This window comes from Oratosquilla oratoria, chromosome 26, assembly GCF_046742065.1.
Source record: "Oratosquilla oratoria isolate Oo_2021 chromosome 26, ASM4674206v1, whole genome shotgun sequence".
Lineage (NCBI taxonomy): Eukaryota > Metazoa > Arthropoda > Malacostraca > Stomatopoda > Squillidae > Oratosquilla > Oratosquilla oratoria.
The window spans coordinates 9272619-9284678 of NC_134802.1; the positions used below are offsets into that span (position 1 = coordinate 9272619).

Here is a 12060-nt window from a genome sequence, read left to right on the forward strand (position 1 = left end):
AAATTGGGATGAAGGACAGAAAGACCCCCCCCCCCCACCATGAAAGAAATATTTGTGACACAGAAAGAAATAAGGGACTAAATAATAAACTTTGATGTCAGAAAATAACACAGTATGGATGGAATTGGAAATTGGATACTAAAAGGCTGTATAGATGAACTAATGGACAAAATATATAAGATAATTGATTACTCACTTAAAAAAGGCGAGGTACAACAAGACTGGAAAAATGAAAATATACATACATATACCAAAGGCTTTTCCCCCCTTACACAGAGACATGAAAAGAAACTAAAAAAGGATAGTTATAGAAGATATGTGGAGGGAAAAAAAAAAAAAAAAAAAAAAAAAAAAAACGTGGATATCCGGAACAAATTGGATGAGACAATAGTGTGTGCAAACATCATACAAGAATTTAAAAATAAACTAGATGTTGTGAGATACAAAGATGGGTCACTATGAGCATAGCTCCCCTTCCCATATAACTAGGCAAATACATACACACACACACACACACACACACACACACACAAAAAATGTATAAAAAAACTTGAAAGAATACAAAGAGCAATTACAAAATTGGCACCAACACTCTCAAAACTATCATATGAAGAGAGACTAGAAAAACTTGAACTACAGACACTAGAGCAAAGAAGAGAGAGAGGAGATTTGATAGCTATTTACAGAATCATGAAAGGCATAGAAATTACTGATAGAGAGAATCTGATAAAATGGGATGACAGAAATACAAGAGGACACGGAAAGAAAATAAAAAAAGACAGCTATAGAAGAGATTTGAAAAAGAACAGCTTTCCTCACAGAGTAATAGACAGTTGGAACAAGTTAGATGAGAAAGTGGTGTGTGCAAAAACAATACATGAATTTAAAAATAGTTTAGATAAAATGAGATATGAAGACGGGACCCCACGAGCATAGCTCCCCTTCCCGTAAAATACAACTAGGTAAATACAACTAGGTAAATACACACACAAATATAAAGAAAATAGAAAGAATCCAAAGAGCAGCTACAAAAATGGCACCTGCACTTGCAAACCTATCATACGAAGAGAGATTGGCTAAACTGGAGTTACCGACACTGGAGCAAAGAAGAGAGAGAGGTGACCTATTGACCATCTACAGAATCATGAAAGGCACAGAGGTACTCGATAGTGAGAACTTACTTAACTGGGACAAAAGAAACACAAGAGGACATGGAAAGAAAATAAAAAAACATAGCTATAGAAGAGAACTGAAGAAAAACAGTTTTCCTCATAGAGTTTTGGACACTTGGAACAAACTGGACAATGAGTTTAAAAACAAACTAGACACTGCAAGATACAAAGGCGGGACAACACGAGCATAGCTCCCCTTCCCGCAAAATACAACTAGGTAAATACTAGGTGAACACACACACACACTTCAACGAACGGACGGCTTAGAAGACGTTCTGAAGAAAATTGAAGTATTGTGGATCCCAACGCAAAGAGAAGTGCCTATTGTATTTACAGGGTGGGGGGGAAATTGCTCGTGAGGTAGTAGGAAAGTAGGGAAAGAGGAGAAGGGGAGGGATTACTGAGGGAAATGGAAGGAAATGAGGAAGGAGTAGACTTGGCCCAGACAGACAGGCGAAAGGTAAACAAACGGCCTCCCGACGACGATGAAATGTCTAACAAAAATGTAAAGATTAGAAGTATAGATAAGAGCAATACAGTAGAAAGCAATGAGAATATTTTCCAGGGATTTAAAGAGGGTGGGGGGGGACACAAACCCCACCCCCCACCCCCCACCCCCCCACCCCGACTGACAAGACTAGAAGAGAAGGTCGATAAGATGATCGAGGACTTGGAGCGTAGGTTCGGTCATGTTAACAATATTATACGGAGGGTTGAAAAATTGGAAGAACTAGAGAAGGCGAACAAAAACTTAACTGATGAAATAGAAAACCTGAAAAGACAGTTAAAAGAAGTAAAGGTGGAGAATGAGGAATTGAAGAGGAATAGTAAAGAAAACAGAGAGGGATGGAAGTCGATAAAAGAAAACAGTAAAGTTGCATTTACTGATATAATTAAACAGCAAATGAGAGAACAAACTGAAGACTCAGTTATTAAAGTGATGAGACAGAAGGAGAATATAGTAAGAGACTTAGCTGACAAAAAGAAATGTATAATTATATTAGGAATGGAAGAGAAACATAACCCAGATAGAACCTCAAGAACCAATGAGGAAAATGAAAAAGTAAGCAGTTTACTAAAATTAGTTCAGGAAGATGAACCAGAAATTATGAAGGAAATTGAGGAAAAATTCAGGCTTGGAAAGTATAGTAGAGATAAGACCAGACCAATTAAGATTAAATTCAGGTCACAAACGACGGCAGAGAATATGTTATCCAAAACAGGGAAACTAGCAACAAGTGAACAATATAAAAAGGTATGGATAAAAAGGGAAATGAATAAAGAGGAAAGAGAGGAAGAAAAGCAGAAAAGACTTGAAGCTAAGACAAAAAACGAGAACAGAACGGAGTCAGAGAAAGAGAGATTCTATTGGAGAGTAGTGAATATGAAACTAAGGCAGTTCGACATACAAGAGAAAAACAAAAGGGAAACAGAGAACACAATGGAAGTGACAGAAAACTAAGAGTGTCTTACACAAATATAGATGGATTAATAACAGGATTGAATGAGCTGAATGATTATTTGAAAGAAAAAGAACCGGACATAATGGGAATTGTAGAAACAAAATTAAAAGGCCCACTACCACCCAACAGTGTAGGACATGATGCATATAATTATTGGATTAAAAACAGAGAGAAAAAGCAAGGGGGTGGAGTTATGTTCCTGACTAAGAAGGATATAAACGTGAAGGGTGTCATATATGGAAAGAATACAGTAGAGATGATTATGATAGAAGTGGAAGACAAGAGATAAAAAGAGGACATACAAGAAATACAAGAAATACAAGAAATACAAGAGGACACGGAAAGAAAATAAAAAAAGACAGCTATAGAAGAGATTTGAAAAAGAACAGCTTTCCTCACAGAGTAATAAACAGTTGGATCAAGTTAGATGAGAAAGTGGTGTGTGCAAAAACAATACATGAATTTAAAAATAGTTTAGATAAAATGAGATATGAAGACAGGACCCCACGAGCATAGCTCCCCTTCCCGTAAAATACAACTAGGTAAATACACACTTGAAAGAATACAAAGAGCAATTACAAAATTGGCACCAACACTCTCAAAACTATCATATGAAGAAAGACTAGCAAAACTTGAGCTACAGACACTAGAGCAAAGAAGAGAGGAGATTTGATAGCTATTTACAGAATCATGAAAGGCATAGAAATTATTGATGATAGAAATACAAGAGGACACGGAAAGAAAATCAAGAAAGACAGCTATAGAAGAGATCTGAAAAAGAACAGCTTTCCTCACAGAGTAAAAGACAGTTGGAACAAGTTAGATGAGAAAGTAGTGTGTGCAAAAACAATACATGAATTTAAAAATAGTTTAGATAAAATGAGATATGAAGACGGGACACCACAAGCATAGCTCCCCTTCCCGTAAAATACAACTAGGTAAATACACACCTAAAAAAAGGCATTTGATAAGGTACCACACAATAAACTAATAAGGAAGATAGAATCAAAAGGTGGCATCAGAGGAAATTCATTGGAATGGATGAAAGACTTCCTGACTGGGAGGAAAATGAGAGTAGTAATTAGAGATAAATTCTCAAATTGGGAAATGAAAAGTGGTGTCCTGCAGGGATCAGTACTGGCCCTGATCATGTTTGCCATATACAGTAAAAGCCCTTGTATCCGGCACCAATGGGGCCGAAGACGTACCGGATACGAGAAAATGCCGGATACGGGAAGGGATATTTGAAAAATACATTTATTTACATTGTTCTTTTACTTATTAATAGATCTTAATTCACTTTAAAAATAATAACATCCACATATCTATATATTGTAAATTCTATCAGTATAGAGTAAATCCTATCAATATACATCAGTTGTAATCATCACAGGATCACCAGTGTCTTATTCATCATCTGATAATTTTACGACGGAGTTGTGAATGGCCGCGTTCAGTGTTGGTGGCTGAGAGGGTGCGTTCACCTCTACACTCGAATTTTCTTTCACTAAACTTTTTGTTCAAACTTTCATAAAATATATGATGGCTAGACCCTTCGCTGCATCCTTCCACGACACTTTCATCTCAGGGTCGTCTTCTTCACTATCTGCCTCTGTCATTTTCACGTGTTCATCGGGAAGTGATTGTAAAATTTCATCATCACTAGTGAGAATGTTGCTGCTCGGTCACTGTCCATATCTACACACGCTTGTATCGCTTCGACACTAATGCAAAGTTTAGCGCGACAACCCATTTTTCAATTCTTTCACCACCAATTCTTTCTTGCCGATGGAAAACCCTCAAATTTCTTATTCCCTTCCTGATCTTCAAACATTATTTTCGGATATGATTTTCTCCAACATCGCTTTAAAGTTTGTTGTTTTTCATCCTCCCAAGCTAGCAATTCCATAAAAATAGCGTCTTTAACATTAAGCCCACGTTGGAATTTGGAAATGCTACCGTCCTCAAAATAAACTACTTTGCGCATAGAACTTTTCCGATAATTCATTTTAAATTTTTTAATCACTCCTTGATCCATGGGCTGGATCACACTCGTTACGTTCGGCGGTAAATACACAACAGAAATGTTTCCACTGCTCAGTTCCTGAACTGGTGGATGTGCTTTACTGTTGTCGAGTAGGAGAATAATTTTGCTGCCCTCTAGAGGTCTTTTCTTTTTCAAATTTCCTTTCGCTGATGGGACAAACACATGCTAGAGCCAATTCATGAATGTTTCTGAGTCCATCCATGCGTTATTTTGTGGGCGATAATCCACTGGCAAGTACTGTATATTAGATTTTTAAAACAATGTGGCTTCTGGCATTTTCCAATGACACACAATTTGACTTTAAGGGTCCCTGCCATGTTCGTACACAGTAACACCGTCAGTCTATCCTTGCTTTGAACCTTTTGGTGGTTTCCTCTGCTTCACTGGCTAGTGTAGATGTCGGTAGACAGCGGTAGAACAGGCTGGTCTCGTCAGCGTTGAAGATCTGTTCCGGTTTCAGATCGGCCTCGGCAACCAATTTTGCAAACCTATGACAGAAAGGAGGAAAGAAAAGTTAAAAAATAAATATATATATATATATATATATATATATATATAAATGCACTATGCATCCGTGTATGCGAGAAATAAATTGAGATATGAAATGAGAATCTTTACCATGTAGGCACAGGTTAATTAACGTACCTGTCTATAAACTCCTCTGCAAAAGGTAAATCAGCAGATTTTGCTTCCTTAAACACATCAAGACGTCGTATTCAATGGCGATTCTTGAATCTTTTAAGTCATCCATCTGAGAACTGGCATGATTCTCCAATTGACATCTTTTCAGCAAAATATTTGGGTTTCTCTTGCAGCGTTGGGACTAATATAGCTGCACCTTCAGACATTTTAAGACAAAACCACTCGTACAACACTTTGTTCAGCATTTCCACACGTTCATGTTGTAGAGTGTGGCGATTTTCTGCAGTTTCAGGTGTGTCACTCAACTTCGCAAACTCTCTTAGCTTTTTGGATTAGGCCTTGATATCATAAATGGTAGACGACCCAATGCCGTATTCTTCCGTTAGTATTTTTCTATTTTCGCCTTTCTTCAATCTTCTGCATATGTCCACCTTTTGCTTAAGTGAAAGCTCCACACTTTCCTCTTCTCAACTTTGGGCATGATAAAATAGAGTTGGCTAACATGTGCACGGAGGTGGCTAACACGTGGCGGGAGAAGTGAATGGGACTGAGAAGCCCTGGTGGCGGCGAGAGCAACTACAACCACGCGCAGGGATTTTAAACACACGCGGGAAATTTAAATTTATCTATTTTTTGTATACGTCTATCTTTATCACAATTTTCTGATTTTCGTGAAAAATATGCCGGTTATTTGAAGTGCCGGATACAAGAAGGCCGGATACGAGGGCTTTTACTGTACATAAATGACATGGATGAGGGAGTGGAATGTTACATGAATTTCTTTGCAGACAATGCAAAAATACTAAAGAAAGTAAAAACTGAGGATTGCAACTCATTACAACAAGACTTGAACAAGATCTGGAAATGGACTCAAAAGTGGTAAGTGAAATTCAATATCAAGAAATGTAGTATAATGGAATTTGGAAAAAGTAAAAACAGAATATCAAGAGATTATAAAATTGGTGAAGAAGAGGTCAAAAAAGTAAACTCGGAAAAAGACCTTGGAGTGATATTCAGCAAAGACTTGACACTGGATAAGCATATTAATAAAATAGTTGGAGAAACCTACAATTTATTGAGGTCAATAAAAGTGGCATTTGCCTATTTGGACGAGGAAATGATGAAAAAAACACTATGGACACCCAGTACCAAAAAGAATATAAAACAATTAGAAAGAATACAAAGAACAACAACAAAACTGGCACCAACTCTTTCCAAAATGACATATGAACAAAGACTGTCCAAATTAGAATCACCAACTCTGGAACGAAGAAGAGAAACAGGAGACCTACTATCTCTAGAATTATGAAGGGAATGGAAATCTTAGATAAGAATGATTTATTAATATGGAACAATGGAAAAACAAGGGGACACAAATAGAAACTAATAAATGACAATTACAGAAGAGATCTAAAAAAAAATAGCTTCTCTCTCTTCCACTCTTCCCATTTCATGGCATCCACTCAGTAACACTCCATCACTCATCAGTTGTTCACACTAACTAACCTGCCCAATTCCACTTCCTTTCTTCTACCACCTCCACAATATTTTTCACTCTAGTCTGCTCTTTCACCCAATTTGCTCTCTTTTGGTCTCTCAGCATTATTCCCATCATTGATCTCTCCAGTCTCCTCTGTGCAGTCTTTAGCTTTGTTTCCATTGCCTTTGTCAGTTTCTAAATGTCACACCCATAGATTATTGCTGGCAAAATGAACTGATTGTAAACTTTACATTTCAAACATAAAGGTAGAGAGCCTCTCAGGATTTTATTATACTTACCACTTTCCAATCAATTGTAATATGCTCACCATCTGGCCTAAATTATACTCTTCAACTTCTTCAAGACTCTCCCGATCCATTATAATCTCTTTACTTTGAACTTCTCATATGCTACAAAAGCTAAACAGAGAGGTATATTGTATTCTGTCATTTTCTCAATTAGTTGGTTCATTGCCTGCAAATGGTCTAGAGTTGAATATCCACTCCTAAAGCATGCCTGTTCTCTTGTTTGGTTTCCATCTAAAATTTGACTTAGTCTATTTGTAATGATCTTGGAGAATATATACATTTGACAGCAAGCCAATCAGTTGATAGCTACTAAGGTCCTTCTGATCTCCTTTTTCATGAAGCAAAATCACTATAGCATTGTACCATGATTCAGGAACACTTCTTTCCCTGCTTCTTTCAACAGATCTATCAATATACCATCTTCCCCAGGTGCTTTTCTTCATTTCATATTTTTTAGAGCAAATACTACTTCTTCCTTTGTAATCTCTGGTACACTACTAATGTCTACAGATGAATTTACTGACTCAACAAGGTCTTTGATAAGTAAAGCTCTTGGTACAATTCTTCTACTCTTTTTACCATTCTGTCTGCATTTATTGATCTCTCCGTTTCTATCTTTCAAACATATAATTTGCTGTCTTCCTAAGACATGCCTGTGCTCAGTCCCTTTAATATTTTTACCTTTTCAAATAGCTTCCTTTATTTCATCCATGTTTCTCTTTCTTTTCTCTGATCTCTGCCTTTTGTTGATAAGCTTCTTTAGTTCTACTCTTTATTTCATCTCTCCTGCTTTTAATATGCATGGTCCTTCTTCTTTTAATTATGTTATTTGTAGCTTTGGAGCATTTGTTTTCTCTAATAGTTTTTATACTTCCTACTTTCTCTGCCAGTTCCCTAATGGTATTCACTAAATTCAAATTCATATCTTTGACAGTGTCCTAGTTAGTTTTTAGAGCTTCAAATCTATTTTCAATTTCTAACTGAAATTTCTTATCATTAACTTTGCAAGGCTTATTTTTTTTTTTTTTTTTTAACAAAAATAAGCCTTGCAAAGTTTATTTCTAGTTTATTTCTCTTGGCTCTGAAACTGAATTTAGCTGTGCAACTTACCATTCTATGGTCGCTACTTATGTTGCCTTTATATATGACTGTAACATTGCTAATGCTCTTGCTCTCATCTCCTAATATTAAGTCTACCTGATTCCCTGTTATTCCATTTGGACTTCTCCAGGTCTATTTATGACCTACATGTTTTTGGAATAAAGTGTTCATTATCCTCATATTGTAGTTCTCCGCAAAATCTTGCCTCAGTCATTTCTTTCAACTACTCCAAACTTCCCAATAATGTCTCATCTCCCATCTTCTTCCCCACTTTAGCATTAAAGTCAACTATTACCAACATGTACTTTTTTCTTGATCCATTACCTGACTTAAATCATCATTGAACAACTCAATTTCATTGTCTGAACTTTGTAAAGTTGGTGCATGAACCTGAATTATTTTTAGAGTGTACCTTTTACACTGCCCTGGGTCAGAAGCAGTGTGTTGTGTCTTGCGACACTGCTCCTGACCCAGGGCAGTGGACAGGATGCAGGGATGACCGTCATCCAGGAGGTGCCAAGATAGGAGGGAGGGAGGAGGGGAGTGGAATATATGGGAAATGAAATGGGTGGGAGTGATTTCTATGCCTTTTTCTTTTTGGCTATCCCCTGTGTAAGGAGGAAAAAGCCTTTGGTATATGTATGTATGTATGTACCTTTTACACAGCCTAATCACAATCCAAGCTACCCTGTCTGATAAACTACTGAACTTGACTACGTTACCAGTAATCTCTTGGTGTATCAAGAATCCTACTCCACTAGATCTTTCTTTGTCCTTACTTCTATAGTAGAACAGGTGGTGACCATCTTGTATTTGTATCAATTTTTCTAATTCAGACTTCGCTCAGTCTTATGATGTCCCACTTGATGTTGTTTAGTTCTTCCATTACACTCTCCAGCCTGTGGTTTTCCGAGTTCTTACATTGTAAGTATAGATCTTCATTTTCTTCAGGCTGTTTAATGTCCAAGACTTGGATCTGCTTGGACAGTGCTTACTCACATTTGGTGGCACAATGTCCGTAAGCGACTGTGTGTGTATTTACCTAGTTGTATTTTATGGGAAGGGGAGCTATGCTCGTGGTGTCCCATCTTCATATCTCATTTTATCTAAACTATTTTTAAATTCATGTATTGTTTTTGCACACACCACTTTCTCATCTAACTTGTTCCAACTGTCTATTACTCTGTGAGGAAAGCTGTTCTTTTTCAGATCTCTTCTATAGCTGTCTTTCTTGATTTTCTTTCCATGCCCTCTTGTATTTCTGTCATCCCATTTTATCAGATTCTCTCTATCAATAATTTCTATGCCTTTCATGATTCTGTAAATAGCTACCAAATCTCCTCTCTCTCTTCTTTGCTCTAGTGTCTGTAGTTCAAGTTTTGCTAGTCTTTCTTCATATGATAGTTTTGAGTGTTGGTGCCAATTTTGTAATTGCTCTTTGTATTCTTTCAAGTTTTGTGAGAGCTGCTCTTTATCTCATCTTCCTTACAAAACCTGTTTGATATGGGTGACCCTGCAGAGATTTCCTCTCTATTGACATAGCTTTTGTAATCATTAAGATTCTCAAGCCTATCCATATCAATGTGTTAACTCTCGGATTGGCATATATATATATATATATATATATATATATATATATATATATATATATACAGTAAAAGCCCTCGTATCCGGCCTTCTTGTATCTGGTACTTCAAATAACCGGCATATTTTTCACGAAAACCGAAAAATTGTGATAAAGATAGACGTATACAAAAAATAGATAAATTTAAATTTCCCGCGCGTGGTTGTAGTTGCTCTCGCCGCCAGAAAAGACTTCTAGAGGACAGTAAATTTATTCTCCTACTCGACAACAGTAAAGCACATCCACCAGCTGAGGAACTGAGCAGTGGAAACATTTCTGTTATGTATTTACCGCCGAACGTAACGAGTGTGATCCAGCCCATGGATCAAGGAGTGATTCAAAACTTTAAAATGAATTATCGGAAAAGTTCTATGCGCAAAGTAGTTTATTTTGAGGACGGTAGCATTTCCGAATTCCAATGTGGGCTTAATGTTAAAGACGCTATTTTTATGGAATCGCTAGCTTGGGAGGATGAAAAACAACAAACTTTAATGCGATGTTGGAGAAAATCATACCCGAAAATAATGTTTGAAGATCAGGAAGGGAATAAGAAATTTGAGGGTTTTCCATCGCCAAGAAAGAATCGGTGGTGAAAGAATTGAAAGATAGGTTGTCGCACTAAACTTTGCATTAATGATGAAGTGATACAAGCGTGTGTAGATAAGGACAGTGACCGAGCAGCAACATTCTCACTTAGTGATGATGAAATTTTACAATCACTTCCCGATGAACACGCGAAAATGACAGAGGCAGATAGTGAAGAAGACGACCCTGAGATGAAAGTGTCGTGGAAGGATGCAGCGAAGGGTCTAGCGGTGTTTGTGAAATTTGCAGAACAGTGCACAAACAAAGAGGAAAAAATTCTAAGCAGAGACATCATATATTTTATGAAAGTTGGAACAAAAAGTTTAGTGAAAGAAAATTCGAGTGTTGAGGTGAACGCACCCTCTCAGCCACCAACACTGAACGCGGCCATTCACAACTCCGTCGTAAAATTATCAGATGATGAATTAGCCAACTGGTGATGCTGTGATGATTATAACTGATGTATATTGATTGGATTTACTCTATACTGATAGAATTTACAATATATAGATATGTGGATGTGTTTATTATTAAAGTGAATTAAGATCTATTAATAAGTAAAAGAACAATGTAAATAAATGTATTTTTCAAATATCCCTTCCCGTATCCAGCATTTTCTCGTATCCGGTACGTCTTCAGCCCCATTGGTGCTGGATATAAGGGCTTTTACTGTATACATATATATATATATACATATACATATACATATATATATACATATACATATACATATAAATATACATATACATGTAAATATACACATATACACACACATACATAGCTACAGAAGAGATCTGAAGAAAAACAGTTTTACACATAGAGTGGTGGACACTTGGAACAAACTGGACGAAAAAATAGTGTGTGCAAAAAAAAATCATGATTTTAAGAGCAAACTAGACACTGCGAGATACAAAGGCAGGACACCATGAGCATAGTTCCCCTTCCCACAAAATACAACTAGGTAAATACAACTAGATTGGTTACAAAATAGGACGTGGGAGTCATATAAGAGGTACAAAGAAAAGAAAAGAGAAGTAAAGAAAAAGGTAAAGGAGGAGAGCAGATGTGAAGTGGGGTAAGAGTATGACAGAAAATTTTGAAAGTAATAAAATGATGTTTTGGAAAGAAATTAAGAGAGGAAGAGGAGGCGAATCAAGTAGAGAAGAAAAAGTAAAAGGTGCAGATGGAGAGATGATAATGGAAGAGAAGGAAGTAAGGGGAAGATGGGCAGAATATTTTAAGGAGTTGCTAAATGTGAAGGAGGATAGGGAGGGAAAGATAGTTGCAGTGGGAAATGCTAAGAAAATGACCGTGATGAGTGAGGAAAATGGAGGAGAAATATGGAAGGATGAAGTGAAGGCAGTTGTTAAGATGATGAAAGCAGGTAAGGCACCTGGTCTGGATGGATGCCATGCAGAATGTCTAAAAAAAGGAGGTACAGTGATGGTGGACTGGCTGCTGAGGTTATTTAATGTTTGCTGGAGAGAGGGTAGAGTGCTGGAGGACTGGAGGAGTGCCTGTATAGTTCCACTTTACAAGGGAAAAGTGGAGAAGTGTGAATGTAGTAGTTTCAGAGGGATTAGCTTAAGTGTAGTTCGGAAGGCTTATGGGAGGATCTTGATTGAGAGGATTAGGAGA

At 37.0% G+C, this 12060-nt stretch overlaps 1 protein-coding gene across 4 annotated transcripts in view; it reads right to left on the bottom strand.

Moving 5' to 3' along the window:
• Ypel (Yippee-like) overlaps positions 1-12060 on the bottom strand; it is a 485504-nt gene that overhangs the window by 29593 nt on the left and 443851 nt on the right. The window contains exon 7 of one of the 4 annotated variants that reach the window (XR_012967632.1): positions 5042-5170. The exons of the other annotated variants lie outside the window; for them this stretch is intronic. The gene's annotated coding sequence lies outside the window, so the exon portion shown is untranslated. The remainder of the gene's footprint in view (positions 1-5041; positions 5171-12060) is intronic. 4 annotated transcript variants of the gene reach the window in all.